The 19,093-nt window shown below is 47.6% G+C and overlaps 97 non-coding genes across 97 annotated transcripts; all 97 read left to right on the top strand.

Annotated features, from left to right (window-relative positions):
- Positions 1–2: 2 nt before the first annotated feature.
- Positions 3–84, top strand: TRNAS-GCU (transfer RNA serine (anticodon GCU)). The gene has a single exon. It is a non-coding gene; the product is annotated as a tRNA-Ser (tRNA).
- Positions 85–145: 61 nt separating this feature from the next.
- On the top strand, positions 146–227 carry TRNAS-GCU (transfer RNA serine (anticodon GCU)). The gene has a single exon. It is a non-coding gene; the product is annotated as a tRNA-Ser (tRNA).
- A 61-nt stretch (positions 228–288) lies between these two features.
- Positions 289–370, top strand: TRNAS-GCU (transfer RNA serine (anticodon GCU)). Its single transcript has one exon. It is a non-coding gene; the product is annotated as a tRNA-Ser (tRNA).
- Positions 371–431: 61 nt separating this feature from the next.
- Positions 432–513, top strand: TRNAS-GCU (transfer RNA serine (anticodon GCU)). The gene has a single exon. It is a non-coding gene; the product is annotated as a tRNA-Ser (tRNA).
- Positions 514–851: 338 nt separating this feature from the next.
- Positions 852–933, top strand: TRNAS-GCU (transfer RNA serine (anticodon GCU)). The gene has a single exon. It is a non-coding gene; the product is annotated as a tRNA-Ser (tRNA).
- Positions 934–994: 61 nt separating this feature from the next.
- On the top strand, positions 995–1,076 carry TRNAS-GCU (transfer RNA serine (anticodon GCU)). The gene has a single exon. It is a non-coding gene; the product is annotated as a tRNA-Ser (tRNA).
- Positions 1,077–1,137: 61 nt separating this feature from the next.
- Positions 1,138–1,219, top strand: TRNAS-GCU (transfer RNA serine (anticodon GCU)). Its single transcript has one exon. It is a non-coding gene; the product is annotated as a tRNA-Ser (tRNA).
- A 190-nt stretch (positions 1,220–1,409) lies between these two features.
- TRNAS-GCU (transfer RNA serine (anticodon GCU)) lies at positions 1,410–1,491 on the top strand. The gene has a single exon. It is a non-coding gene; the product is annotated as a tRNA-Ser (tRNA).
- Positions 1,492–1,552: 61 nt separating this feature from the next.
- On the top strand, positions 1,553–1,634 carry TRNAS-GCU (transfer RNA serine (anticodon GCU)). The gene has a single exon. It is a non-coding gene; the product is annotated as a tRNA-Ser (tRNA).
- Positions 1,635–1,695: 61 nt separating this feature from the next.
- Positions 1,696–1,777, top strand: TRNAS-GCU (transfer RNA serine (anticodon GCU)). The gene has a single exon. It is a non-coding gene; the product is annotated as a tRNA-Ser (tRNA).
- Positions 1,778–1,838: 61 nt separating this feature from the next.
- On the top strand, positions 1,839–1,920 carry TRNAS-GCU (transfer RNA serine (anticodon GCU)). The gene has a single exon. It is a non-coding gene; the product is annotated as a tRNA-Ser (tRNA).
- Positions 1,921–1,981: 61 nt separating this feature from the next.
- On the top strand, positions 1,982–2,063 carry TRNAS-GCU (transfer RNA serine (anticodon GCU)). Its single transcript has one exon. It is a non-coding gene; the product is annotated as a tRNA-Ser (tRNA).
- A 61-nt stretch (positions 2,064–2,124) lies between these two features.
- Positions 2,125–2,206, top strand: TRNAS-GCU (transfer RNA serine (anticodon GCU)). Its single transcript has one exon. It is a non-coding gene; the product is annotated as a tRNA-Ser (tRNA).
- A 61-nt stretch (positions 2,207–2,267) lies between these two features.
- Positions 2,268–2,349, top strand: TRNAS-GCU (transfer RNA serine (anticodon GCU)). Its single transcript has one exon. It is a non-coding gene; the product is annotated as a tRNA-Ser (tRNA).
- A 61-nt stretch (positions 2,350–2,410) lies between these two features.
- On the top strand, positions 2,411–2,492 carry TRNAS-GCU (transfer RNA serine (anticodon GCU)). Its single transcript has one exon. It is a non-coding gene; the product is annotated as a tRNA-Ser (tRNA).
- Positions 2,493–2,696: 204 nt separating this feature from the next.
- TRNAS-GCU (transfer RNA serine (anticodon GCU)) lies at positions 2,697–2,778 on the top strand. Its single transcript has one exon. It is a non-coding gene; the product is annotated as a tRNA-Ser (tRNA).
- A 61-nt stretch (positions 2,779–2,839) lies between these two features.
- TRNAS-GCU (transfer RNA serine (anticodon GCU)) lies at positions 2,840–2,921 on the top strand. Its single transcript has one exon. It is a non-coding gene; the product is annotated as a tRNA-Ser (tRNA).
- A 61-nt stretch (positions 2,922–2,982) lies between these two features.
- TRNAS-GCU (transfer RNA serine (anticodon GCU)) lies at positions 2,983–3,064 on the top strand. Its single transcript has one exon. It is a non-coding gene; the product is annotated as a tRNA-Ser (tRNA).
- A 61-nt stretch (positions 3,065–3,125) lies between these two features.
- Positions 3,126–3,207, top strand: TRNAS-GCU (transfer RNA serine (anticodon GCU)). The gene has a single exon. It is a non-coding gene; the product is annotated as a tRNA-Ser (tRNA).
- A 338-nt stretch (positions 3,208–3,545) lies between these two features.
- TRNAS-GCU (transfer RNA serine (anticodon GCU)) lies at positions 3,546–3,627 on the top strand. The gene has a single exon. It is a non-coding gene; the product is annotated as a tRNA-Ser (tRNA).
- Positions 3,628–3,688: 61 nt separating this feature from the next.
- On the top strand, positions 3,689–3,770 carry TRNAS-GCU (transfer RNA serine (anticodon GCU)). Its single transcript has one exon. It is a non-coding gene; the product is annotated as a tRNA-Ser (tRNA).
- Positions 3,771–3,831: 61 nt separating this feature from the next.
- Positions 3,832–3,913, top strand: TRNAS-GCU (transfer RNA serine (anticodon GCU)). Its single transcript has one exon. It is a non-coding gene; the product is annotated as a tRNA-Ser (tRNA).
- Positions 3,914–4,103: 190 nt separating this feature from the next.
- Positions 4,104–4,185, top strand: TRNAS-GCU (transfer RNA serine (anticodon GCU)). The gene has a single exon. It is a non-coding gene; the product is annotated as a tRNA-Ser (tRNA).
- A 61-nt stretch (positions 4,186–4,246) lies between these two features.
- On the top strand, positions 4,247–4,328 carry TRNAS-GCU (transfer RNA serine (anticodon GCU)). Its single transcript has one exon. It is a non-coding gene; the product is annotated as a tRNA-Ser (tRNA).
- Positions 4,329–4,389: 61 nt separating this feature from the next.
- Positions 4,390–4,471, top strand: TRNAS-GCU (transfer RNA serine (anticodon GCU)). The gene has a single exon. It is a non-coding gene; the product is annotated as a tRNA-Ser (tRNA).
- Positions 4,472–4,532: 61 nt separating this feature from the next.
- Positions 4,533–4,614, top strand: TRNAS-GCU (transfer RNA serine (anticodon GCU)). Its single transcript has one exon. It is a non-coding gene; the product is annotated as a tRNA-Ser (tRNA).
- Positions 4,615–4,818: 204 nt separating this feature from the next.
- On the top strand, positions 4,819–4,900 carry TRNAS-GCU (transfer RNA serine (anticodon GCU)). Its single transcript has one exon. It is a non-coding gene; the product is annotated as a tRNA-Ser (tRNA).
- Positions 4,901–4,961: 61 nt separating this feature from the next.
- Positions 4,962–5,043, top strand: TRNAS-GCU (transfer RNA serine (anticodon GCU)). Its single transcript has one exon. It is a non-coding gene; the product is annotated as a tRNA-Ser (tRNA).
- A 61-nt stretch (positions 5,044–5,104) lies between these two features.
- TRNAS-GCU (transfer RNA serine (anticodon GCU)) lies at positions 5,105–5,186 on the top strand. The gene has a single exon. It is a non-coding gene; the product is annotated as a tRNA-Ser (tRNA).
- A 61-nt stretch (positions 5,187–5,247) lies between these two features.
- Positions 5,248–5,329, top strand: TRNAS-GCU (transfer RNA serine (anticodon GCU)). The gene has a single exon. It is a non-coding gene; the product is annotated as a tRNA-Ser (tRNA).
- Positions 5,330–5,667: 338 nt separating this feature from the next.
- TRNAS-GCU (transfer RNA serine (anticodon GCU)) lies at positions 5,668–5,749 on the top strand. Its single transcript has one exon. It is a non-coding gene; the product is annotated as a tRNA-Ser (tRNA).
- A 61-nt stretch (positions 5,750–5,810) lies between these two features.
- TRNAS-GCU (transfer RNA serine (anticodon GCU)) lies at positions 5,811–5,892 on the top strand. The gene has a single exon. It is a non-coding gene; the product is annotated as a tRNA-Ser (tRNA).
- Positions 5,893–5,953: 61 nt separating this feature from the next.
- TRNAS-GCU (transfer RNA serine (anticodon GCU)) lies at positions 5,954–6,035 on the top strand. The gene has a single exon. It is a non-coding gene; the product is annotated as a tRNA-Ser (tRNA).
- Positions 6,036–6,096: 61 nt separating this feature from the next.
- On the top strand, positions 6,097–6,178 carry TRNAS-GCU (transfer RNA serine (anticodon GCU)). Its single transcript has one exon. It is a non-coding gene; the product is annotated as a tRNA-Ser (tRNA).
- Positions 6,179–6,516: 338 nt separating this feature from the next.
- TRNAS-GCU (transfer RNA serine (anticodon GCU)) lies at positions 6,517–6,598 on the top strand. The gene has a single exon. It is a non-coding gene; the product is annotated as a tRNA-Ser (tRNA).
- Positions 6,599–6,659: 61 nt separating this feature from the next.
- TRNAS-GCU (transfer RNA serine (anticodon GCU)) lies at positions 6,660–6,741 on the top strand. Its single transcript has one exon. It is a non-coding gene; the product is annotated as a tRNA-Ser (tRNA).
- Positions 6,742–6,802: 61 nt separating this feature from the next.
- Positions 6,803–6,884, top strand: TRNAS-GCU (transfer RNA serine (anticodon GCU)). The gene has a single exon. It is a non-coding gene; the product is annotated as a tRNA-Ser (tRNA).
- Positions 6,885–7,074: 190 nt separating this feature from the next.
- TRNAS-GCU (transfer RNA serine (anticodon GCU)) lies at positions 7,075–7,156 on the top strand. The gene has a single exon. It is a non-coding gene; the product is annotated as a tRNA-Ser (tRNA).
- Positions 7,157–7,217: 61 nt separating this feature from the next.
- On the top strand, positions 7,218–7,299 carry TRNAS-GCU (transfer RNA serine (anticodon GCU)). The gene has a single exon. It is a non-coding gene; the product is annotated as a tRNA-Ser (tRNA).
- Positions 7,300–7,637: 338 nt separating this feature from the next.
- On the top strand, positions 7,638–7,719 carry TRNAS-GCU (transfer RNA serine (anticodon GCU)). The gene has a single exon. It is a non-coding gene; the product is annotated as a tRNA-Ser (tRNA).
- Positions 7,720–7,780: 61 nt separating this feature from the next.
- Positions 7,781–7,862, top strand: TRNAS-GCU (transfer RNA serine (anticodon GCU)). The gene has a single exon. It is a non-coding gene; the product is annotated as a tRNA-Ser (tRNA).
- Positions 7,863–7,923: 61 nt separating this feature from the next.
- Positions 7,924–8,005, top strand: TRNAS-GCU (transfer RNA serine (anticodon GCU)). Its single transcript has one exon. It is a non-coding gene; the product is annotated as a tRNA-Ser (tRNA).
- Positions 8,006–8,195: 190 nt separating this feature from the next.
- TRNAS-GCU (transfer RNA serine (anticodon GCU)) lies at positions 8,196–8,277 on the top strand. Its single transcript has one exon. It is a non-coding gene; the product is annotated as a tRNA-Ser (tRNA).
- Positions 8,278–8,338: 61 nt separating this feature from the next.
- Positions 8,339–8,420, top strand: TRNAS-GCU (transfer RNA serine (anticodon GCU)). The gene has a single exon. It is a non-coding gene; the product is annotated as a tRNA-Ser (tRNA).
- Positions 8,421–8,481: 61 nt separating this feature from the next.
- TRNAS-GCU (transfer RNA serine (anticodon GCU)) lies at positions 8,482–8,563 on the top strand. The gene has a single exon. It is a non-coding gene; the product is annotated as a tRNA-Ser (tRNA).
- A 61-nt stretch (positions 8,564–8,624) lies between these two features.
- TRNAS-GCU (transfer RNA serine (anticodon GCU)) lies at positions 8,625–8,706 on the top strand. The gene has a single exon. It is a non-coding gene; the product is annotated as a tRNA-Ser (tRNA).
- Positions 8,707–8,910: 204 nt separating this feature from the next.
- TRNAS-GCU (transfer RNA serine (anticodon GCU)) lies at positions 8,911–8,992 on the top strand. Its single transcript has one exon. It is a non-coding gene; the product is annotated as a tRNA-Ser (tRNA).
- A 61-nt stretch (positions 8,993–9,053) lies between these two features.
- TRNAS-GCU (transfer RNA serine (anticodon GCU)) lies at positions 9,054–9,135 on the top strand. The gene has a single exon. It is a non-coding gene; the product is annotated as a tRNA-Ser (tRNA).
- A 61-nt stretch (positions 9,136–9,196) lies between these two features.
- TRNAS-GCU (transfer RNA serine (anticodon GCU)) lies at positions 9,197–9,278 on the top strand. The gene has a single exon. It is a non-coding gene; the product is annotated as a tRNA-Ser (tRNA).
- Positions 9,279–9,339: 61 nt separating this feature from the next.
- TRNAS-GCU (transfer RNA serine (anticodon GCU)) lies at positions 9,340–9,421 on the top strand. The gene has a single exon. It is a non-coding gene; the product is annotated as a tRNA-Ser (tRNA).
- A 338-nt stretch (positions 9,422–9,759) lies between these two features.
- TRNAS-GCU (transfer RNA serine (anticodon GCU)) lies at positions 9,760–9,841 on the top strand. Its single transcript has one exon. It is a non-coding gene; the product is annotated as a tRNA-Ser (tRNA).
- A 61-nt stretch (positions 9,842–9,902) lies between these two features.
- On the top strand, positions 9,903–9,984 carry TRNAS-GCU (transfer RNA serine (anticodon GCU)). Its single transcript has one exon. It is a non-coding gene; the product is annotated as a tRNA-Ser (tRNA).
- A 61-nt stretch (positions 9,985–10,045) lies between these two features.
- On the top strand, positions 10,046–10,127 carry TRNAS-GCU (transfer RNA serine (anticodon GCU)). The gene has a single exon. It is a non-coding gene; the product is annotated as a tRNA-Ser (tRNA).
- Positions 10,128–10,465: 338 nt separating this feature from the next.
- TRNAS-GCU (transfer RNA serine (anticodon GCU)) lies at positions 10,466–10,547 on the top strand. Its single transcript has one exon. It is a non-coding gene; the product is annotated as a tRNA-Ser (tRNA).
- A 61-nt stretch (positions 10,548–10,608) lies between these two features.
- On the top strand, positions 10,609–10,690 carry TRNAS-GCU (transfer RNA serine (anticodon GCU)). Its single transcript has one exon. It is a non-coding gene; the product is annotated as a tRNA-Ser (tRNA).
- A 190-nt stretch (positions 10,691–10,880) lies between these two features.
- On the top strand, positions 10,881–10,962 carry TRNAS-GCU (transfer RNA serine (anticodon GCU)). Its single transcript has one exon. It is a non-coding gene; the product is annotated as a tRNA-Ser (tRNA).
- Positions 10,963–11,023: 61 nt separating this feature from the next.
- Positions 11,024–11,105, top strand: TRNAS-GCU (transfer RNA serine (anticodon GCU)). The gene has a single exon. It is a non-coding gene; the product is annotated as a tRNA-Ser (tRNA).
- Positions 11,106–11,166: 61 nt separating this feature from the next.
- TRNAS-GCU (transfer RNA serine (anticodon GCU)) lies at positions 11,167–11,248 on the top strand. Its single transcript has one exon. It is a non-coding gene; the product is annotated as a tRNA-Ser (tRNA).
- A 61-nt stretch (positions 11,249–11,309) lies between these two features.
- On the top strand, positions 11,310–11,391 carry TRNAS-GCU (transfer RNA serine (anticodon GCU)). The gene has a single exon. It is a non-coding gene; the product is annotated as a tRNA-Ser (tRNA).
- A 61-nt stretch (positions 11,392–11,452) lies between these two features.
- Positions 11,453–11,534, top strand: TRNAS-GCU (transfer RNA serine (anticodon GCU)). The gene has a single exon. It is a non-coding gene; the product is annotated as a tRNA-Ser (tRNA).
- Positions 11,535–11,738: 204 nt separating this feature from the next.
- TRNAS-GCU (transfer RNA serine (anticodon GCU)) lies at positions 11,739–11,820 on the top strand. The gene has a single exon. It is a non-coding gene; the product is annotated as a tRNA-Ser (tRNA).
- Positions 11,821–11,881: 61 nt separating this feature from the next.
- On the top strand, positions 11,882–11,963 carry TRNAS-GCU (transfer RNA serine (anticodon GCU)). Its single transcript has one exon. It is a non-coding gene; the product is annotated as a tRNA-Ser (tRNA).
- Positions 11,964–12,024: 61 nt separating this feature from the next.
- Positions 12,025–12,106, top strand: TRNAS-GCU (transfer RNA serine (anticodon GCU)). Its single transcript has one exon. It is a non-coding gene; the product is annotated as a tRNA-Ser (tRNA).
- A 61-nt stretch (positions 12,107–12,167) lies between these two features.
- Positions 12,168–12,249, top strand: TRNAS-GCU (transfer RNA serine (anticodon GCU)). The gene has a single exon. It is a non-coding gene; the product is annotated as a tRNA-Ser (tRNA).
- Positions 12,250–12,310: 61 nt separating this feature from the next.
- On the top strand, positions 12,311–12,392 carry TRNAS-GCU (transfer RNA serine (anticodon GCU)). Its single transcript has one exon. It is a non-coding gene; the product is annotated as a tRNA-Ser (tRNA).
- Positions 12,393–12,596: 204 nt separating this feature from the next.
- TRNAS-GCU (transfer RNA serine (anticodon GCU)) lies at positions 12,597–12,678 on the top strand. Its single transcript has one exon. It is a non-coding gene; the product is annotated as a tRNA-Ser (tRNA).
- Positions 12,679–12,739: 61 nt separating this feature from the next.
- On the top strand, positions 12,740–12,821 carry TRNAS-GCU (transfer RNA serine (anticodon GCU)). The gene has a single exon. It is a non-coding gene; the product is annotated as a tRNA-Ser (tRNA).
- Positions 12,822–12,882: 61 nt separating this feature from the next.
- On the top strand, positions 12,883–12,964 carry TRNAS-GCU (transfer RNA serine (anticodon GCU)). Its single transcript has one exon. It is a non-coding gene; the product is annotated as a tRNA-Ser (tRNA).
- A 61-nt stretch (positions 12,965–13,025) lies between these two features.
- Positions 13,026–13,107, top strand: TRNAS-GCU (transfer RNA serine (anticodon GCU)). Its single transcript has one exon. It is a non-coding gene; the product is annotated as a tRNA-Ser (tRNA).
- A 61-nt stretch (positions 13,108–13,168) lies between these two features.
- Positions 13,169–13,250, top strand: TRNAS-GCU (transfer RNA serine (anticodon GCU)). The gene has a single exon. It is a non-coding gene; the product is annotated as a tRNA-Ser (tRNA).
- Positions 13,251–13,588: 338 nt separating this feature from the next.
- Positions 13,589–13,670, top strand: TRNAS-GCU (transfer RNA serine (anticodon GCU)). The gene has a single exon. It is a non-coding gene; the product is annotated as a tRNA-Ser (tRNA).
- Positions 13,671–13,731: 61 nt separating this feature from the next.
- On the top strand, positions 13,732–13,813 carry TRNAS-GCU (transfer RNA serine (anticodon GCU)). Its single transcript has one exon. It is a non-coding gene; the product is annotated as a tRNA-Ser (tRNA).
- Positions 13,814–13,874: 61 nt separating this feature from the next.
- Positions 13,875–13,956, top strand: TRNAS-GCU (transfer RNA serine (anticodon GCU)). Its single transcript has one exon. It is a non-coding gene; the product is annotated as a tRNA-Ser (tRNA).
- Positions 13,957–14,146: 190 nt separating this feature from the next.
- TRNAS-GCU (transfer RNA serine (anticodon GCU)) lies at positions 14,147–14,228 on the top strand. Its single transcript has one exon. It is a non-coding gene; the product is annotated as a tRNA-Ser (tRNA).
- Positions 14,229–14,289: 61 nt separating this feature from the next.
- TRNAS-GCU (transfer RNA serine (anticodon GCU)) lies at positions 14,290–14,371 on the top strand. The gene has a single exon. It is a non-coding gene; the product is annotated as a tRNA-Ser (tRNA).
- A 61-nt stretch (positions 14,372–14,432) lies between these two features.
- Positions 14,433–14,514, top strand: TRNAS-GCU (transfer RNA serine (anticodon GCU)). The gene has a single exon. It is a non-coding gene; the product is annotated as a tRNA-Ser (tRNA).
- Positions 14,515–14,718: 204 nt separating this feature from the next.
- TRNAS-GCU (transfer RNA serine (anticodon GCU)) lies at positions 14,719–14,800 on the top strand. Its single transcript has one exon. It is a non-coding gene; the product is annotated as a tRNA-Ser (tRNA).
- Positions 14,801–14,861: 61 nt separating this feature from the next.
- Positions 14,862–14,943, top strand: TRNAS-GCU (transfer RNA serine (anticodon GCU)). Its single transcript has one exon. It is a non-coding gene; the product is annotated as a tRNA-Ser (tRNA).
- A 61-nt stretch (positions 14,944–15,004) lies between these two features.
- On the top strand, positions 15,005–15,086 carry TRNAS-GCU (transfer RNA serine (anticodon GCU)). Its single transcript has one exon. It is a non-coding gene; the product is annotated as a tRNA-Ser (tRNA).
- A 203-nt stretch (positions 15,087–15,289) lies between these two features.
- On the top strand, positions 15,290–15,371 carry TRNAS-GCU (transfer RNA serine (anticodon GCU)). Its single transcript has one exon. It is a non-coding gene; the product is annotated as a tRNA-Ser (tRNA).
- A 61-nt stretch (positions 15,372–15,432) lies between these two features.
- Positions 15,433–15,514, top strand: TRNAS-GCU (transfer RNA serine (anticodon GCU)). The gene has a single exon. It is a non-coding gene; the product is annotated as a tRNA-Ser (tRNA).
- Positions 15,515–15,575: 61 nt separating this feature from the next.
- TRNAS-GCU (transfer RNA serine (anticodon GCU)) lies at positions 15,576–15,657 on the top strand. The gene has a single exon. It is a non-coding gene; the product is annotated as a tRNA-Ser (tRNA).
- Positions 15,658–16,289: 632 nt separating this feature from the next.
- TRNAS-GCU (transfer RNA serine (anticodon GCU)) lies at positions 16,290–16,371 on the top strand. The gene has a single exon. It is a non-coding gene; the product is annotated as a tRNA-Ser (tRNA).
- Positions 16,372–16,432: 61 nt separating this feature from the next.
- Positions 16,433–16,514, top strand: TRNAS-GCU (transfer RNA serine (anticodon GCU)). The gene has a single exon. It is a non-coding gene; the product is annotated as a tRNA-Ser (tRNA).
- Positions 16,515–16,718: 204 nt separating this feature from the next.
- Positions 16,719–16,800, top strand: TRNAS-GCU (transfer RNA serine (anticodon GCU)). Its single transcript has one exon. It is a non-coding gene; the product is annotated as a tRNA-Ser (tRNA).
- A 61-nt stretch (positions 16,801–16,861) lies between these two features.
- Positions 16,862–16,943, top strand: TRNAS-GCU (transfer RNA serine (anticodon GCU)). The gene has a single exon. It is a non-coding gene; the product is annotated as a tRNA-Ser (tRNA).
- A 61-nt stretch (positions 16,944–17,004) lies between these two features.
- On the top strand, positions 17,005–17,086 carry TRNAG-GCC (transfer RNA glycine (anticodon GCC)). The gene has a single exon. It is a non-coding gene; the product is annotated as a tRNA-Gly (tRNA).
- Positions 17,087–17,424: 338 nt separating this feature from the next.
- TRNAS-GCU (transfer RNA serine (anticodon GCU)) lies at positions 17,425–17,506 on the top strand. Its single transcript has one exon. It is a non-coding gene; the product is annotated as a tRNA-Ser (tRNA).
- A 61-nt stretch (positions 17,507–17,567) lies between these two features.
- TRNAS-GCU (transfer RNA serine (anticodon GCU)) lies at positions 17,568–17,649 on the top strand. Its single transcript has one exon. It is a non-coding gene; the product is annotated as a tRNA-Ser (tRNA).
- A 203-nt stretch (positions 17,650–17,852) lies between these two features.
- Positions 17,853–17,934, top strand: TRNAS-GCU (transfer RNA serine (anticodon GCU)). The gene has a single exon. It is a non-coding gene; the product is annotated as a tRNA-Ser (tRNA).
- A 61-nt stretch (positions 17,935–17,995) lies between these two features.
- Positions 17,996–18,077, top strand: TRNAS-GCU (transfer RNA serine (anticodon GCU)). Its single transcript has one exon. It is a non-coding gene; the product is annotated as a tRNA-Ser (tRNA).
- A 61-nt stretch (positions 18,078–18,138) lies between these two features.
- Positions 18,139–18,220, top strand: TRNAS-GCU (transfer RNA serine (anticodon GCU)). The gene has a single exon. It is a non-coding gene; the product is annotated as a tRNA-Ser (tRNA).
- A 61-nt stretch (positions 18,221–18,281) lies between these two features.
- On the top strand, positions 18,282–18,363 carry TRNAS-GCU (transfer RNA serine (anticodon GCU)). The gene has a single exon. It is a non-coding gene; the product is annotated as a tRNA-Ser (tRNA).
- Positions 18,364–18,424: 61 nt separating this feature from the next.
- TRNAS-GCU (transfer RNA serine (anticodon GCU)) lies at positions 18,425–18,506 on the top strand. The gene has a single exon. It is a non-coding gene; the product is annotated as a tRNA-Ser (tRNA).
- Positions 18,507–18,567: 61 nt separating this feature from the next.
- On the top strand, positions 18,568–18,649 carry TRNAS-GCU (transfer RNA serine (anticodon GCU)). Its single transcript has one exon. It is a non-coding gene; the product is annotated as a tRNA-Ser (tRNA).
- Positions 18,650–18,710: 61 nt separating this feature from the next.
- Positions 18,711–18,792, top strand: TRNAS-GCU (transfer RNA serine (anticodon GCU)). Its single transcript has one exon. It is a non-coding gene; the product is annotated as a tRNA-Ser (tRNA).
- A 60-nt stretch (positions 18,793–18,852) lies between these two features.
- Positions 18,853–18,934, top strand: TRNAS-GCU (transfer RNA serine (anticodon GCU)). Its single transcript has one exon. It is a non-coding gene; the product is annotated as a tRNA-Ser (tRNA).
- The last annotated feature ends 159 nt before the right edge of the window (positions 18,935–19,093 follow it).

Genomic DNA, 19,093 nt, shown 5'->3' with positions numbered 1-19,093 from the left:
AGGACGGGGTGGCCGAGTGGTTAAGGAGATGGACTGCTAATCCGTTGGGCTCTGCCCGCGCGAGTTCGAATCTCGCCTCCGTCGTTTTACCCGGATTGTTTTAATCAAAAATTCAGGCAAAATTATTAAACCAGATTTATTCAAGGACGGGGTGGCCGAGTGGTTAAGGCGATGGACTGCTAATCCATTGGGCTCTGCCCGAGCGAGTTCGAATCTCGCCTCCGTCGTTTTATCCGTTTTGTTTTGAACACAAATGCAGTTTAAGTGATTAAACTCTCTTAAATCGATGAAGGAATGGCCGAGTGGTTAAGGCGATGGACCGCTAATCCAATGGGCTCTGCCCGCGCGAGTTCGAATCTCGCCTCCGTCGTTTTAACCGGATTGTTTTAATCAAAAATTCAGGCGAAATGATTAAACCGGTTTTAATCGAGGACGGGGTGGCCGAGTGGTTAAGGCGATGGACTGCTAATCCGTTGGGCTCTGCCCGCGCGAGTTCGAATCTCGCCTCCGTCGTTTTATCCGTTTTGTTTTGAACACAAATGAAGTCAAAGTGATTAAACTCTCTTAAATCGATTAAGGAATGGCCGAGTGGTTAAGGCGATGGACCGCTAATCCAATGGGCTCTGCCCGCGCGAGTTCGAATCTCGAATCCGTCGTTTTAACCGGATGTTTTACTCACAAATTCAGTCGAAATGATTTAACCAGTTTTAATCGAGGACGGGGTGGCCAAGGCGATGGACTGCTAATCCGTTGGGCTCTGCCCGCGCGAGTTCGAATCTCGAATCCGTCGTTTTAACCGGATTGTTTTAATCAAAAATTCAGGCGAAATTATTAAACCAGTTTTAATCAAGGACGGGGTGGCCGAGTGGTTAAGGCGATGGACTGCTGATCCATTGGGCTCTGCCCGCGCGAGTTCGAACCTCACTTCCGTCGTTTTAACCGGATTGTTTTAATCAAAAATTCAGGCGAAAAGATTAAACAAGTTTTAATCAAGGACGGGGTGGCCGAGTGGTTAAGGAGATGGACTGCTAATCCGTTGGGCTCTGCCCGCGCGAGTTCGAATCTCGCCTCCGTCGTTTTACCCGGATTGTTTTAATCAAAAATTCAGGCGAAATGATTAAACCGGTTTTAATCGAGGACGGGGTGGCCGAGTGGTTAAGGCGATGGACTGCTAATCCGTTGGGCTCTGCCCGCGCGAGTTCGAATCTCGCCTCCATCGTTTTATCCGTTTTGTTTTGAACACAAATGCAGTCAAAGTGATTAAACTCTCTTAAACCGATGAAGGAATGGCCGAGTGGTTAAGGCGATGGACCGCTAATCCCGCGCGAGTTCGAATCTCGAATCCGTCGTTTTAACCGGATGTTTTACTCACAAATTCAGTCGAAATGATTTAACCAGTTTTAATCGAGGACGGGGTGGCCAAGTGGTTAAGGCGATGGACTGCTAATCCGTTGGGCTCTGCCCGCGCGAGTTCGAATCTCGCTTCCGTCGTTTTAACCGGATGGTTTTAATCAAAAATTCAGGCGAAATTATTAAACCAGTTTTAATCAAGGACGGGGTGGCCGAGTGGTTAAGGCGATGGACTGCTGATCCATTGGGCTCTGCCCGCGCGAGTTCGAATCTCGCCTCCGTCGTTTTTTCCGTTTTGTTTTGAACACAAATGCAGTCAAAGTGATTAAACTCTTTTAAAACGATGAAGGAATGGCCGAGTGGTTAAGGAGATGGACTGCTAATCCATTGGGCTTTGCCCGCGCGAGTTCGAACCTCACTTCCGTCGTTTTAACCGGATTGTTTTAATCAAAAATTCAGGCGAAATGATTAAACCGGTTTTAATCGAGGACGGGGTGGCCGAGTGGTTAAGGCGATGGACTGCTAATCCGTTGGGCTCTGCCCGCGCGAGTTCGAATCTCGCCTCCGTCGTTTTAACCGGATTGTTTTAATCAAAAATTCAGGCAAAATTATTAAACCAGATTTAATCAAGGACGGGGTGGCCGAGTGGTTAAGGCGATGGACTGCTAATCCATTGGGCTCTGCCCGAGCGAGTTCGAATCTCGCCTCCGTCGTTTTATCCGTTTTGTTTTGAACAGAAATGCAGTTTAAGTGATTAAACTCTCTTAAATCGATGAAGGAATGGCCGAGTGGTTAAGGCGATGGACTGCTAATCCGTTGGGCGCTGCCCGCGCGAGTTCGAATCTCGCCTCCGTCGTTTTAACCAGATTGTTTTAATCAAAAATTCAGGCAAAATTATTAAACCAGTTTTAATCAAGGACGGGGTGGCCGAGTGGTTAAGGCGATGGACTGCTAATCCGTTGGGCTCTGCCCGCGCGAGTTCGAATCTCGCCTCCGTCGTTTTAACCAGATTGTTTTAATCAAAAATTCAGGCAAAATTATTAAACCAGATTTAATCAAGGACGGGGTGGCCGAGTGGTTAAGGCGATGGACTGCTAATCCATTGGGCTCTGCCCGAGCGAGTTCGAATCTCGCCTCCGTCGTTTTTTCCGTTTGGTTTTGAACACAAATGCAGTCAAAGTGATTAAACTCTCTTAAATCGATGAAGAAATGGCCGAGTGGTTAAGGAGATGGACCGCTAATCCTTTGGGCTTTGCCCGCGCGAGTTCGAACCTCACTTCCGTCGTTTTAACCGGATTGTTTTAATCAAAAATTCAGGCGAAATGATTAAACCGGTTTTAATCGAGGACGGGGTGGCCGAGTGGTTAAGGCGATGGACTGCTAATCCGTTGGGCTCTGCCCGCGCGAGTTCGAATCTCGCCTCCGTCGTTTTAACCAGATTGTTTTAATCAAAAATTCAGGCAAAATTATTAAACCAGATTTATTCAAGGACGGGGTGGCCGAGTGGTTAAGGCGATGGACTGCTAATCCATTGGGCTCTGCCCGAGCGAGTTCGAATCTCGCCTCCGTCGTTTTATCCGTTTTGTTTTGAACACAAATGCAGTTTAAGTGATTAAACTCTCTTAAATCGATGAAGGAATGGCCGAGTGGTTAAGGCGATGGACCGCTAATCCAATGGGCTCTGCCCGCGCGAGTTCGAATCTCGCCTCCGTCGTTTTAACCGGATTGTTTTAATCAAAAATTCAGGCGAAATGATTAAACCGGTTTTAATCGAGGACGGGGTGGCCGAGTGGTTAAGGCGATGGACTGCTAATCCGTTGGGCTCTGCCCGCGCGAGTTCGAATCTCGCCTCCGTCGTTTTATCCGTTTTGTTTTGAACACAAATGCAGTCAAAGTGATTAAACTCTCTTAAATCGATGAAGGAATGGCCGAGTGGTTAAGGCGATGGACCGCTAATCCAATGGGCTCTGCCCGCGCGAGTTCGAATCTCGAATCCGTCGTTTTAACCGGATGTTTTACTCACAAATTCAGTCGAAATGATTTAACCAGTTTTAATCGAGGACGGGGTGGCCAAGGCGATGGACTGCTAATCCGTTGGGCTCTGCCCGCGCGAGTTCGAATCTCGAATCCGTCGTTTTAACCGGATTGTTTTAATCAAAAATTCAGGCGAAATTATTAAACCAGTTTTAATCAAGGACGGGGTGGCCGAGTGGTTAAGGCGATGGACTGCTGATCCATTGGGCTCTGCCCGCGCGAGTTCGAACCTCACTTCCGTCGTTTTAACCGGATTGTTTTAATCAAAAATTCAGGCGAAAAGATTAAACAAGTTTTAATCAAGGACGGGGTGGCCGAGTGGTTAAGGAGATGGACTGCTAATCCGTTGGGCTCTGCCCGCGCGAGTTCGAATCTCGCCTCCGTCGTTTTACCCGGATTGTTTTAATCAAAAATTCAGGCGAAATGATTAAACCGGTTTTAATCGAGGACGGGGTGGCCGAGTGGTTAAGGCGATGGACTGCTAATCCGTTGGGCTCTGCCCGCGCGAGTTCGAATCTCGCCTCCATCGTTTTATCCGTTTTGTTTTGAACACAAATGCAGTCAAAGTGATTAAACTCTCTTAAACCGATGAAGGAATGGCCGAGTGGTTAAGGCGATGGACCGCTAATCCCGCGCGAGTTCGAATCTCGAATCCGTCGTTTTAACCGGATGTTTTACTCACAAATTCAGTCGAAATGATTTAACCAGTTTTAATCGAGGACGGGGTGGCCAAGTGGTTAAGGCGATGGACTGCTAATCCGTTGGGCTCTGCCCGCGCGAGTTCGAATCTCGCTTCCGTCGTTTTAACCGGATGGTTTTAATCAAAAATTCAGGCGAAATTATTAAACCAGTTTTAATCAAGGACGGGGTGGCCGAGTGGTTAAGGCGATGGACTGCTGATCCATTGGGCTCTGCCCGCGCGAGTTCGAATCTCGCCTCCGTCGTTTTATCCGTTTTGTTTTGAACACAAATGCAGTCAAAGTGATTAAACTCGTTTAAATCGATGAAGGAATGGCCGAGTGGTTAAGGCGATGGACTGCTGATCCATTGGGCTCTGCCCGCGCGAGTTCGAATCTCGCCTCCGTCGTTTTAACCAGATTGTTTTAATCAAAAATTCAGGCAAAATTATTAAACCAGATTTAATCAAGGACGGGGTGGCCGAGTGGTTAAGGCGATGGACTGCTAATCCATTGGGCTCTGCCCGAGCGAGTTCGAATCTCGCCTCCGTCGTTTTTTCCGTTTGGTTTTGAACACAAATGCAGTCAAAGTGATTAAACTCTCTTAAATCGATGAAGAAATGGCCGAGTGGTTAAGGAGATGGACCGCTAATCCTTTGGGCTTTGCCCGCGCGAGTTCGAACCTCACTTCCGTCGTTTTAACCGGATTGTTTTAATCAAAAATTCAGGCGAAATGATTAAACCGGTTTTAATCGAGGACGGGGTGGCCGAGTGGTTAAGGCGATGGACTGCTAATCCGTTGGGCTCTGCCCGCGCGAGTTCGAATCTCGCCTCCGTCGTTTTAACCAGATTGTTTTAATCAAAAATTCAGGCAAAATTATTAAACCAGATTTATTCAAGGACGGGGTGGCCGAGTGGTTAAGGCGATGGACTGCTAATCCATTGGGCTCTGCCCGAGCGAGTTCGAATCTCGCCTCCGTCGTTTTATCCGTTTTGTTTTGAACACAAATGCAGTTTAAGTGATTAAACTCTCTTAAATCGATGAAGGAATGGCCGAGTGGTTAAGGCGATGGACCGCTAATCCAATGGGCTCTGCCCGCGCGAGTTCGAATCTCGCCTCCGTCGTTTTAACCGGATTGTTTTAATCAAAAATTCAGGCGAAATGATTAAACCGGTTTTAATCGAGGACGGGGTGGCCGAGTGGTTAAGGCGATGGACTGCTAATCCGTTGGGCTCTGCCCGCGCGAGTTCGAATCTCGCCTCCGTCGTTTTATCCGTTTTGTTTTGAACACAAATGCAGTCAAAGTGATTAAACTCTCTTAAATCGATGAAGGAATGGCCGAGTGGTTAAGGCGATGGACCGCTAATCCAATAAGCTCTGCCCGCGCGAGTTCGAATCTCGAATCCGTCGTTTTAACCGGATGTTTTACTCACAAATTCAGTCGAAATGATTTAACCAGTTTTAATCGAGGACGGGGTGGCCAAGGCGATGGACTGCTAATCCGTTGGGCTCTGCCCGCGCGAGTTCGAATCTCGAATCCGTCGTTTTAACCGGATTGTTTTAATCAAAAATTCAGGCGAAATTATTAAACCAGTTTTAATCAAGGACGGGGTGGCCGAGTGGTTAAGGCGATGGACTGCTAATCCGTTGGGCTCTGCCCGCGCGAGTTCGAATCTCGCCTCCGTCGTTTTAACCAGATTGTTTTAATCAAAAATTCAGGCAAAATTATTAAACCAGATTTATTCAAGGACGGGGTGGCCGAGTGGTTAAGGCGATGGACTGCTAATCCATTGGGCTCTGCCCGAGCGAGTTCGAATCTCGCCTCCGTCGTTTTATCCGTTTTGTTTTGAACACAAATGCAGTTTAAGTGATTAAACTCTCTTAAATCGATGAAGGAATGGCCGAGTGGTTAAGGCGATGGACCGCTAATCCAATGGGCTCTGCCCGCGCGAGTTCGAATCTCGCCTCCGTCGTTTTAACCGGATTGTTTTAATCAAAAATTCAGGCGAAATGATTAAACCGGTTTTAATCGAGGACGGGGTGGCCGAGTGGTTAAGGCGATGGACTGCTAATCCGTTGGGCTCTGCCCGCGCGAGTTCGAATCTCGCCTCCGTCGTTTTATCCGTTTTGTTTTGAACACAAATGCAGTCAAAGTGATTAAACTCTCTTAAATCGATGAAGGAATGGCCGAGTGGTTAAGGCGATGGACCGCTAATCCAATGGGCTCTGCCCGCGCGAGTTCGAATCTCGAATCCGTCGTTTTAACCGGATGTTTTACTCACAAATTCAGTCGAAATGATTTAACCAGTTTTAATCGAGGACGGGGTGGCCAAGGCGATGGACTGCTAATCCGTTGGGCTCTGCCCGCGCGAGTTCGAATCTCGAATCCGTCGTTTTAACCGGATTGTTTTAATCAAAAATTCAGGCGAAATTATTAAACCAGTTTTAATCAAGGACGGGGTGGCCGAGTGGTTAAGGCGATGGACTGCTGATCCATTGGGCTCTGCCCGCGCGAGTTCGAACCTCACTTCCGTCGTTTTAACCGGATTGTTTTAATCAAAAATTCAGGCGAAAAGATTAAACAAGTTTTAATCAAGGACGGGGTGGCCGAGTGGTTAAGGAGATGGACTGCTAATCCGTTGGGCTCTGCCCGCGCGAGTTCGAATCTCGCCTCCGTCGTTTTACCCGGATTGTTTTAATCAAAAATTCAGGCGAAATGATTAAACCGGTTTTAATCGAGGACGGGGTGGCCGAGTGGTTAAGGCGATGGACTGCTAATCCGTTGGGCTCTGCCCGCGCGAGTTCGAATCTCGCCTCCATCGTTTTATCCGTTTTGTTTTGAACACAAATGCAGTCAAAGTGATTAAACTCTCTTAAACCGATGAAGGAATGGCCGAGTGGTTAAGGCGATGGACCGCTAATCCCGCGCGAGTTCGAATCTCGAATCCGTCGTTTTAACCGGATGTTTTACTCACAAATTCAGTCGAAATGATTTAACCAGTTTTAATCGAGGACGGGGTGGCCAAGTGGTTAAGGCGATGGACTGCTAATCCGTTGGGCTCTGCCCGCGCGAGTTCGAATCTCGCTTCCGTCGTTTTAACCGGATGGTTTTAATCAAAAATTCAGGCGAAATTATTAAACCAGTTTTAATCAAGGACGGGGTGGCCGAGTGGTTAAGGCGATGGACTGCTGATCCATTGGGCTCTGCCCGCGCGAGTTCGAATCTCGCCTCCGTCGTTTTATCCGTTTTGTTTTGAACACAAATGCAGTCAAAGTGATTAAACTCTCTTAAATCGATGAAGGAATGGCCGAGTGGTTAAGGCGATGGACCGCTAATCCAATGGGCTCTGCCCGCGCGAGTTCGAATCTCGAATCCGTCGTTTTAACCGGATGTTTTACTCACAAATTCAGTCGAAATGATTTAACCAGTTTTAATCGAGGACGGGGTGGCCAAGGCGATGGACTGCTAATCCGTTGGGCTCTGCCCGCGCGAGTTCGAATCTCGAATCCGTCGTTTTAACCGGATTGTTTTAATCAAAAATTCAGGCGAAATTATTAAACCAGTTTTAATCAAGGACGGGGTGGCCGAGTGGTTAAGGCGATGGACTGCTGATCCATTGGGCTCTGCCCGCGCGAGTTCGAACCTCACTTCCGTCGTTTTAACCGGATTGTTTTAATCAAAAATTCAGGCGAAAAGATTAAACAAGTTTTAATCAAGGACGGGGTGGCCGAGTGGTTAAGGAGATGGACTGCTAATCCGTTGGGCTCTGCCCGCGCGAGTTCGAATCTCGCCTCCGTCGTTTTACCCGGATTGTTTTAATCAAAAATTCAGGCGAAATGATTAAACCGGTTTTAATCGAGGACGGGGTGGCCGAGTGGTTAAGGCGATGGACTGCTAATCCGTTGGGCTCTGCCCGCGCGAGTTCGAATCTCGCCTCCATCGTTTTATCCGTTTTGTTTTGAACACAAATGCAGTCAAAGTGATTAAACTCTCTTAAACCGATGAAGGAATGGCCGAGTGGTTAAGGCGATGGACCGCTAATCCCGCGCGAGTTCGAATCTCGAATCCGTCGTTTTAACCGGATGTTTTACTCACAAATTCAGTCGAAATGATTTAACCAGTTTTAATCGAGGACGGGGTGGCCAAGTGGTTAAGGCGATGGACTGCTAATCCGTTGGGCTCTGCCCGCGCGAGTTCGAATCTCGCTTCCGTCGTTTTAACCGGATGGTTTTAATCAAAAATTCAGGCGAAATTATTAAACCAGTTTTAATCAAGGACGGGGTGGCCGAGTGGTTAAGGCGATGGACTGCTGATCCATTGGGCTCTGCCCGCGCGAGTTCGAATCTCGCCTCCGTCGTTTTATCCGTTTTGTTTTGAACACAAATGCAGTCAAAGTGATTAAACTCGTTTAAATCGATGAAGGAATGGCCGAGTGGTTAAGGCGATGGACTGCTGATCCATTGGGCTCTGCCCGCGCGAGATCGAATCTCGCCTCCGTCGTTTTAACCAGATTGTTTTAATCAAAAATTCAGGCAAAATTATTAAACCAGATTTAATCAAGGACGGGGTGGCCGAGTGGTTAAGGCGATGGACTGCTAATCCATTGGGCTCTGCCCGAGCGAGTTCGAATCTCGCCTCCGTCGTTTTTTCCGTTTGGTTTTGAACACAAATGCAGTCAAAGTGATTAAACTCTCTTAAATCGATGAAGAAATGGCCGAGTGGTTAAGGAGATGGACCGCTAATCCTTTGGGCTTTGCCCGCGCGAGTTCGAACCTCACTTCCGTCGTTTTAACCGGATTGTTTTAATCAAAAATTCAGGCGAAATGATTAAACCGGTTTTAATCGAGGACGGGGTGGCCGAGTGGTTAAGGCGATGGACTGCTAATCCGTTGGGCTCTGCCCGCGCGAGTTCGAATCTCGCCTCCGTCGTTTTAACCAGATTGTTTTAATCAAAAATTCAGGCAAAATTATTAAACCAGATTTATTCAAGGACGGGGTGGCCGAGTGGTTAAGGCGATGGACTGCTAATCCATTGGGCTCTGCCCGAGCGAGTTCGAATCTCGCCTCCGTCGTTTTATCCGTTTTGTTTTGAACACAAATGCAGTTTAAGTGATTAAACTCTCTTAAATCGATGAAGGAATGGCCGAGTGGTTAAGGCGATGGACCGCTAATCCAATGGGCTCTGCCCGCGCGAGTTCGAATCTCGCCTCCGTCGTTTTAACCGGATTGTTTTAATCAAAAATTCAGGCGAAATGATTAAACCGGTTTTAATCGAGGACGGGGTGGCCGAGTGGTTAAGGCGATGGACTGCTAATCCGTTGGGCTCTGCCCGCGCGAGTTCGAATCTCGCCTCCGTCGTTTTATCCGTTTTGTTTTGAACACAAATGCAGTCAAAGTGATTAAACTCTCTTAAATCGATGAAGGAATGGCCGAGTGGTTAAGGCGATGGACCGCTAATCCAATGGGCTCTGCCCGCGCGAGTTCGAATCTCGAATCCGTCGTTTTAACCGGATGTTTTACTCACAAATTCAGTCGAAATGATTTAACCAGTTTTAATCGAGGACGGGGTGGCCAAGGCGATGGACTGCTAATCCGTTGGGCTCAGCCCGCGCGAGTTCGAATCTCGAATCCGTCGTTTTAACCGGATTGTTTTAATCAAAAATTCAGGCGAAATTATTAAACCAGTTTTAATCAAGGACGGGGTGGCCGAGTGGTTAAGGCGATGGACTGCTGATCCATTGGGCTCTGCCCGCGCGAGTTCGAACCTCACTTCCGTCGTTTTAACCGGATTGTTTTAATCAAAAATTCAGGCGAAAAGATTAAACAAGTTTTAATCAAGGACGGGGTGGCCGAGTGGTTAAGGAGATGGACTGCTAATCCGTTGGGCTCTGCCCGCGCGAGTTCGAATCTCGCCTCCGTCGTTTTACCCGGATTGTTTTAATCAAAAATTCAGGCGAAATGATTAAACCGGTTTTAATCGAGGACGGGGTGGCCGAGTGGTTAAGGCGATGGACTGCTAATCCGTTGGGCTCTGCCCGCGCGAGTTCGAATCTCACCTCCGTCGTTTTATCCGTTTTGTTTTGAACACAAATGCAGTCAAAGTGATTAAACTCTCTTAAATCGATGAAGGAATGGCCGAGTGGTTAAGGCGATGGACCGCTAATCCAATGGGCTCTGCCCGCGCGAGTTCGAATCTCGAATCCGTCGTTTTAACCGGATGTTTTACTCACAAATTCAGTCGAAATGATTTAACCAGTTTTAATCGAGGACGGGGTGGCCAAGGCGATGGACTGCTAATCCGTTGGGCTCTGCCCGCGCGAGTTCGAATCTCGAATCCGTCGTTTTAACCGGATTGTTTTAATCAAAAATTCAGGCGAAAAGATTAAACAAGTTTTAATCAAGGACGGGGTGGCCGAGTGGTTAAGGAGATGGACTGCTAATCCATTGGGCTCTGCCCGCGCGAGTTCGAATCTCGCCTCCGTCGTTTTACCCGGATTGTTTTAATCAAAAATTCAGGCGAAATGATTAAACCGGTTTTAATCGAGGACGGGGTGGCCGAGTGGTTAAGGCGATGGACTGCTAATCCGTTGGGCTCTGCCCGCGCGAGTTCGAATCTCGCCTCCATCGTTTTATCCGTTTTGTTTTGAACACAAATGCAGTCAAAGTGATTAAACTCTCTTAAACCGATGAAGGAATGGCCGAGTGGTTAAGGCGATGGACCGCTAATCCCGCGCGAGTTCGAATCTCGAATCCGTCGTTTTAACCGGATGTTTTACTCACAAATTCAGTCGAAATGATTTAACCAGTTTCAATCGAGGACGGGGTGGCCAAGTGGTTAAGGCGATGGACTGCTAATCCGTTGGGCTCTGCCCGCGCGAGTTCGAATCTCGCTTCCGTCGTTTTAACCGGATGGTTTTAATCAAAAATTCAGGCGAAATTATTAAACCAGTTTTAATCAAGGACGGGGTGGCCGAGTGGTTAAGGCGATGGACTGCTAATCCATTGGGCTCTGCCCGCGCGAGTTCGAATCTCGCCTCCGTCGTTTTATCCGTTTTGTTTTGAACACAAATGCAGACAAAGTGATTAAACTCGTTTAAATCGATGAAGGAATGGCCGAGTGGTTAAGGAGATGGACCGCTAATCCATTGGGCTTTGGCCGCGCGAGTTCGAACCTCACTTCCGTCGTTTTAACCGGATTGTTTTAATCAAAAATTCAGGCGAAATGATTAAACCGGTTTTAATCGAGGACGGTGTGGCCGAGTGGTTAAGGCGATGGACTGCTAATCCGTTGGGCGCTGCCTGCGCGAGTTCGAATCTCGCCTCCGTCGTTTTAACCAGATTGTTTTAATCAAAAATTCAGGTAAAATTATTAAACCAGTTTTAATCAAGGACGGGGTGGCCGAGTGGTTAAGGCGATGGACTGCTAAGCCATTGGGCTCTGCCCGCGCGAGTTCGTATCTCGCCTCCGTCGTTTTTTCCGTTTTGTTTTGAACACAAATGCAGTCAAAGTGATTAAACTCTTTTAAAACGATGAAGGAATGGCCGAGTGGTTAAGGAGATGGACTGCTAATCCATTAAGCTTTGCCCGCGCGAGTTCGAACCTCACTTCCGTCGTTTTAACCGGATTGTTTTAATCAAAAATTCAGGCGAAATGATTAAACCGGTTTTAATCGAGGACGGGGTGGCCGAGTGGTTAAGGCGATGGACTGCTAATCCGTTGGGCTCTGCCCGCGCGAGTTCGAATCTCGCCTCCGTCGTTTTAACCGGATTGTTTTAATCAAAAATTCAGGCAAAATTATTAAACCAGATTTAATCAAGGACGGGGTGGCCGAGTGGTTAAGGCGATGGACTGCTAATCCATTGGGCTCTGCCCGAGCGAGTTCGAATCTCGCCTCCGTCGTTTTATCCGTTTTGTTTTGAACAGAAATGCAGTTTAAGTGATTAAACTCTCTTACATCGATGAAGGAATGGCCGAGTGGTTAAGGCGATGGACTGCTAATCCGTTGGGCGCTGCCCGCGCGAGTTCGAATCTCGCCTCCGTCGTTTTAACCAGATTGTTTTAATCAAAAATTCAGGCAAAATTATTAAACCAGTTTTAATCAAGGACGGGGTGGCCGAGTGGTTAAGGCGATGGACTGCTAATCCGTTGGGCTCTGCCCGCGCGAGTTCGAATCTCGCCTCCGTCGTTTTAACCAGATTGTTTTAATCAAAAATTCAGGCAAAATTATTAAACCAGATTTAATCAAGGACGGGGTGGCCGAGTGGTTAAGGCGATGGACTGCTAATCCATTGGGCTCTGCCCGAGCGAGTTCGAATCTCGCCTCCGTCGTTTTTTCCGTTTGGTTTTGAACACAAATGCAGTCAAAGTGATTAAACTCTCTTAAATCGATGAAGAAATGGCCGAGTGGTTAAGGAGATGGACCGCTAATCCTTTGGGCTTTGCCCGCGCGAGTTCGAACCTCACTTCCGTCGTTTTAACCGGATTGTTTTAATCAAAAATTCAGGCGAAATGATTAAACCGGTTTTAATCGAGGACGGGGTGGCCGAGTGGTTAAGGCGATGGACTGCTAATCCGTTGGGCTCTGCCCGCGCGAGTTCGAATCTCGCCTCCGTCGTTTTAACCAGATTGTTTTAATCAAAAATTCAGGCAAAATTATTAAACCAGATTTATTCAAGGACGGGGTGGCCGAGTGGTTAAGGCGATGGACTGCTAATCCATTGGGCTCTGCCCGAGCGAGTTCGAATCTCGCCTCCGTCGTTTTATCCGTTTTGTTTTGAACACAAATGCAGTTTAAGTGATTAAACTCTCTTAAATCGATGAAGGAATGGCCGAGTGGTTAAGGCGATGGACCGCTAATCCAATGGGCTCTGCCCGCGCGAGTTCGAATCTCGCCTCCGTCGTTTTAACCGGATTGTTTTAATCAAAAATTCAGGCGAAATGATTAAACCGGTTTTAATCGAGGACGGGGTGGCCGAGTGGTTAAGGCGATGGACTGCTAATCCGTTGGGCTCTGCCCGCGCGAGTTCGAATCTCGCCTCCGTCGTTTTAACCAGATTGTTTTAATCAAAAATTCAGGCAAAATTATTAAACCAGATTTATTCAAGGACGGGGTGGCCGAGTGGTTAAGGCGATGGACTGCTAATCCATTGGGCTCTGCCCGAGCGAGTTCGAATCTCGCCTCCGTCGTTTTATCCGTTTTGTTTTGAACACAAATGCAGTTTAAGTGATTAAACTCTCTTAAATCGATGAAGGAATGGCCGAGTGGTTAAGGCGATGGACCGCTAATCCAATGGGCTCTGCCCGCGCGAGTTCGAATCTCGAATCCGTCGTTTTAACCGGATGTTTTACTCACAAATTCAGTCGAAATGATTTAACCAGTTTTAATCGAGGACGGGGTGGCCAAGGCGATGGACTGCTAATCCGTTGGGCTCTGCCCGCGCGAGTTCGAATCTCGAATCCGTCGTTTTAACCGGATTGTTTTAATCAAAAATTCAGGCGAAATTATTAAACCAGTTTTAATCAAGGACGGGGTGGCCGAGTGGTTAAGGCGATGGACTGCTGATCCATTGGGCTCTGCCCGCGCGAGTTCGAACCTCACTTCCGTCGTTTTAACCGGATTGTTTTAATCAAAAATTGAGGCGAAAAGATTAAACAAGTTTTAATCAAGGACGGGGTGGCCGAGTGGTTAAGGAGATGGACTGCTAATCCGTTGGGCTCTGCCCGCGCGAGTTCGAATCTCGCCTCCGTCGTTTTACCCGGATTGTTTTAATCAAAAATTCAGGCGAAATGATTAAACCGGTTTTAATCGAGGACGGGGTGGCCGAGTGGTTAAGGCGATGGACTGCTAATCCGTTGGGCTCTGCCCGCGCGAGTTCGAATCTCGCCTCCATCGTTTTATCCGTTTTGTTTTGAACACAAATGCAGTCAAAGTGATTAAACTCTCTTAAACCGATGAAGGAATGGCCGAGTGGTTAAGGCGATGGACCGCTAATCCCGCGCGAGTTCGAATCTCGAATCCGTCGTTTTAACCGGATGTTTTACTCACAAATTCAGTCGAAATGATTTAACCAGTTTTAATCGAGGACGGGGTGGCCAAGTGGTTAAGGCGATGGACTGCTAATCCGTTGGGCTCTGCCCGCGCGAGTTCGAATCTCGCTTCCGTTGTTTTAACCGGATGGATTTAATCAAAAATTCAGGCGAAATTATTAAACCAGTTTTAATCAAGGACGGGGTGGCCGAGTGGTTAAGGCGATGGACTGCTGATCCATTGGGCTCTGCCCGCGCGAGTTCGAATCTCGCCTCCGTCGTTTTATCCGTTTTGTTTTGAACACAAATGCAGTCAAAGTGATTAAACTCGTTTTAATCGATGAAGGAATGGCCGAGTGGTTAAGGCGATGGACTGCTGATCCATTGGGCTTTGCCCGCGCGAGTTCGAACCTCACTTCCGTCGTTTTAACCGGATTTTTTTAATCAAAAATTCAGGCGAAAAGATTAAACAAGTTTTAATCAAGGACGGGGTGGCCGAGTGGTTAAGGAGATGGCCTGCTAATCCGTTGGGCTCTGCCCGCGCGAGTTCGAATCTCGAATCCGTCGTTTTAACCGGATTGTTTTAATCAAAAATTCAGGCGAAAAGATTAAACAAGTTTTAATCAAGGACGGGGTGGCCGAGTGGTTTAGGAGATGGACTGCTAATCCATTGGGCTCTGCCCGCGCGAGTTCGAATCTCGCCACCGTCGTTTTACCCGGATTGTTTTAATCAAAAATTCAGGCGAAATGATTAAGCAAGTTTTAATCAAGGACGGGGTGGCCGAGTGGTTAAGGAGATGGACTGCTAATCCGTTGGGCTCCGCCCGCGCGAGTTCGAATCTCGCCTCCATCGTTTTAACCAGATTGTTTTAATCAAAAATTCAGGCGAAATTATTAAACCCGTTTTAATCAAGGACGGGGTGGCCGAGTGGTTAAGGCGATGGACTGCTAATCCATTGGGCTCTGCCCGCGCGAGTTCGAATCTCGCCTCCGTCGTTTTATCCGTTTTGTTTTGAACACAAATGCAGTTTAAGTGATTAAACTCTCTTAAATAGATGAAGGAATGGCCGAGTGGTTAAGGCGATGGACCGCTAATCCAATGGGCTCTGCCCGCGCGAGTTCGAATCTCGAATCCGTCGTTTTAACCGGATGTTTTACTCACAAATTCAGTCGAAATGATTAAACCAGTTTCAATCGAGGACGGGGTGGCCGAGTGATTAAGGCGATGGACCGCTAATCCATTGGGCTTTGCCCGCGCGAGTTCGAACCTCACTTCCGTCGTTTTAATCGGATTGTTTTAATCAAAAATTCAGGCGAAATGATTAAGCAAGTTTTAATCAAGGACGGGGTGGCCGAGTGGTTAAGGAGATGGACTGCTAATCCGTTGGGCTCTGCCCGCGCGAGTTCGAATCTCGCCTCCATCGTTTTAACCAGATTGTTTTAATCAAAAATTCAGGCAAAATTATTAAACCAGATTTAATCAAGGACGGGGTGGCCGAGTGGTTAAGGCGATGGACTGCTAATCCATTGGGCTCTGCCCGAGCGAGTTCGAATCTCGCCTCCGTCGTTTTTTCCGTTTGGTTTTGAACAAAAATGCAGTCAAAATGATTAAACTCTCTTAAATCGATGAAGGAATGGCCGAGTGGTTAAGGCGATGGACTGCTAATCCGTTGGGCTCTGCCCGCGATAGTTCGAATCTCGCCTCCGTCGTTTTATCCGTTTTGTTTTGAACACAAATGCAGTCAAAGTCATTAAACTCTTTTCAATCGATGAAGGACTGGCCGAGTGGTTGAGGCGTTGGACCGCTAATCCATTGGGCTCTGCCCGCGCGAGTTTAAATTTCGCCTCCGTCGTTTTATCCGTTTTGTTTTGAACACAAATGCAGTCAAAGTGATTAAACTCTTTTCAATCGATGAAGGAATAGCCGAGTGGTTGAGGCGTTGGACCGCTAATCCATTGGGCTCTGCCCGCGCGAGTTCGAATCTCGCCTCCGTCGTTTTATCCGTTTTGTTTTGAACAGAAATGCAGTCAAAGTGATTAAACTCTCTTAAATCGATGAAGGAATGGCCGAGTGGTTAAGGCGGTGGTCCGCTAATCCAATGGGCTCTGCCCGCTCGAGTTCGAATCTCGAATCCGTCGTTTTAACCGGATGTTTTACTCACAAATTCAGTCGAAATGATTTAACCAGTTTTAATCGAGGTCGGGGTGGCCGAGTGGTTAAGGCGATGGACTGCTAATCCGTTGGGCTCTGCCCGCGCGAGTTCGAATCTCGCTTCCGTCGTTTTAACCGGATTGTTTTAATCAAAAATTCAGGCGAAATTATTAAACCAGTTTTAATCAAGGACGGGGTGGCCGAGTGGTTAAGGCGATGGACTGCTAATCCATTGGGCTCTGCCCGCGCGAGTTCGAATCTCGCCTCCGTCGTTTTATCCGTTTTGTTTTGAACACAAATGCAGTTTAAGTGATTAAACTCTCTTAAATCGATGAAGGAATGGCCGAGTGGTTAAGGCGATGGACCGCTAATCCAATGGGCTCTGCCCGCGCGAGTTCGAATCTCGAACCCGTCGTTTTAACCGGATTGTTTTAATCAAAAATTCAGGCGAAATTATTAAACCAGTTTTAATCAAGGATGGGGTGGCCAAGTGGTTAAGGCGATGGACTGCTAATCCATTGGGCTCTGCCCGCGCGAGTTAGAATCTCGCCTCCGTCGTTTTATCCGTTTTGTTTTGAACACAAATGCAGTCAAAGTGATTAAACTCTTTTAAATCGATGAAGGAATGGCCGAGTGGTTAAGGAGATGGACCGCTAATCCATTGGGCTTTGCCCGCGCGAGTTCGAACCTCACTTCCGTCGTTTTAACCGGATTGTTTTAATCAAAAATTCAGGCGAAATGATTAAACCGGTTTTAATCTAGGACGGGGTGGCCGAGTGGTTAAGGCGATGGACTGCCAATCCGTTGGGCTCTGCCCGCACGAGTTCGAATCTCGCCTCCGTCGTTTTATCCGTTTTGTTTTGAACACAAATGCAGTCAAAGTGATTAAACTCTGTTAAATCGATGAAGGAATGGCCGAGTGGTTAAGGCGATGGACCGCTAATCCAATGGGCTCTGCCCGCGCGAGTTCGAATCTCTAATCCGTCGTTTTAACCGGATGTTTTACTCACAAATTCAGTCGAAATGATTTAACCAGTTTTAATCGAGGACGGGGTGGCCAAGGCGATGGACTGCTAATCCGTTGGGCTCTGCCCGCGCGAGTTCGAATCTCGCTTCCGTCGTTTTAACCGGATTGTTTTAATCAAAAATTCAGGCGAAATTATTAAACCAGTTTTAATCAAGGACGGGGTGGCCGAGTGGTTAAGGCGATGGACTGCTTATCCATTGGGCTCTGCCCGCGCGAGTTCGAACCTCACTTCCGTCGTTTTAACCGGATTGTTTTAATCAAAAATTCAGGCGAAAAGATTAAACAAGTTTTAATCAAGGACGGGGTGGCCGAGTGGTTAAGGAGATGGACTGCTAATCCGTTGGGCTCTGCCCGCGCGAGTTCGAATCTCGCCTCCGTCGTTTTATCCGTTTTGTTTTGAACACAAATGCAGTCAAAGTGATTAAACTCTCTTAAATCGATGAAGGAATGGCCGAGTGGTTAAGGCGATGGACCGCTAATCCAATGGGCTCTGCCCGCGCGAGTTCGAATCTCGAATCCGTCGTTTTAACCGGATGTTTTACTCACAAATTCAGTCGAAATGATTTAACCAGTTTTAATCGAGGACGGGGTGGCCAAGTGGTTAAGGCGATGGACTGCTAATCCGTTGGGCTCTGCCCGCGCGAGTTCGAATCTCGCTTCCGTCGTTTTAACCGGATGGTTTTAATCAAAAATTCAGGCGAAATTATTAAACCAGTTTTAATCAAGGACGGGGTGGCCGAGTGGTTAAGGCGATGGACTGCTGATCCATTGGGCTCTGCCCGCGCGAGTTCGAATATCGCCTCCGTCGTTTTATCCGTTTTGTTTTGAACACAAATGCAGTCAAAGTGATTAAACTCGTTTAAATCGATGAAGGAATGGCCGAGTGGTTAAGGCGATGGACCGCTAATCCATTGGGCCTTGCCCGCGCGAGTTCGAACCTCACTTCCGTCGTTTTAACCGGATTGTTATAATCAAAAATTCAGGCGAAAAGATTAAACAAGTTTTAATCAAGGACGGGGTGGCCGAGTGGTTAAGGAGATGGACTGCTAATCCATTGGGCTCTGCCCGCGCGAGTTCGAATCTCGCCTCCGTCGTTTTAACCAGATTGTTTTAATCAAAAATTCAGGCGAAATTATTAAACCAGTTTTAATCAAGGACGGGGTGGCCGAGTGGTTAAGGCGATGGACTGCTAAGCAATTGGGCTCTGCCCGCGCGAGTTCGTATCTCGCCTCCGTCGTTTTTTCCGTTTTGTTTTGAACACAAATGCAGTCAAAGTGATTAAACTCTTTTAAATCGATGAAGGAATGGCCGAGTGGTTAAGGAGATGGACCGCTAATCCATTGGGCTTTGCCCGCGCGAGTTCGAACCTCACTTCCGTCGTTTTAACCGGATTGTTTTAATCAAAAATTCAGGCGAAATGATTAAACCGGTTTTAATCGAGGACGGGGTGGCCGAGTGGTTAAGGCGATGGACTGCTAATCCGTTGGGCTCTGCCCGCGCGAGTTCGAATCTCGCCTCCGTCGTTTTAACCAGATTGTTTTAATCAAAAATTCAGCAAAATTATTAAACCAGATTTAATCAAGGACGGGGTGGCCGAGTGGTTAAGGCGATGGACTGCTAATCCATTGGGCTCTGCCCGAGCGAGTTCGAATCTCGCCTCCGTCGTTTTTTCCGTTTGGTTTTGAACACAAATGCAGTCAAAGTGATTAAACTCTCTTAAATCGATGAAGGAATGGCCGAGTGGTTAAGGCGATGGACCGCTAATCCAATGGGCTCGGCCCGCGCCAGTTCGAAACTCGAATCCGTCGTTTTAACCGGATGTTT

The sequence above is a fragment of the Phalangium opilio genome, unplaced genomic scaffold (assembly GCF_054372755.1).
Source record: "Phalangium opilio isolate 3A_F unplaced genomic scaffold, DU_Popi_V2 ptg000225l_1, whole genome shotgun sequence".
NCBI classification, from domain to species: Eukaryota; Metazoa; Arthropoda; class Arachnida; order Opiliones; family Phalangiidae; genus Phalangium; species Phalangium opilio.
This window is presented reverse-complemented; position numbering and strand designations above follow the sequence as displayed.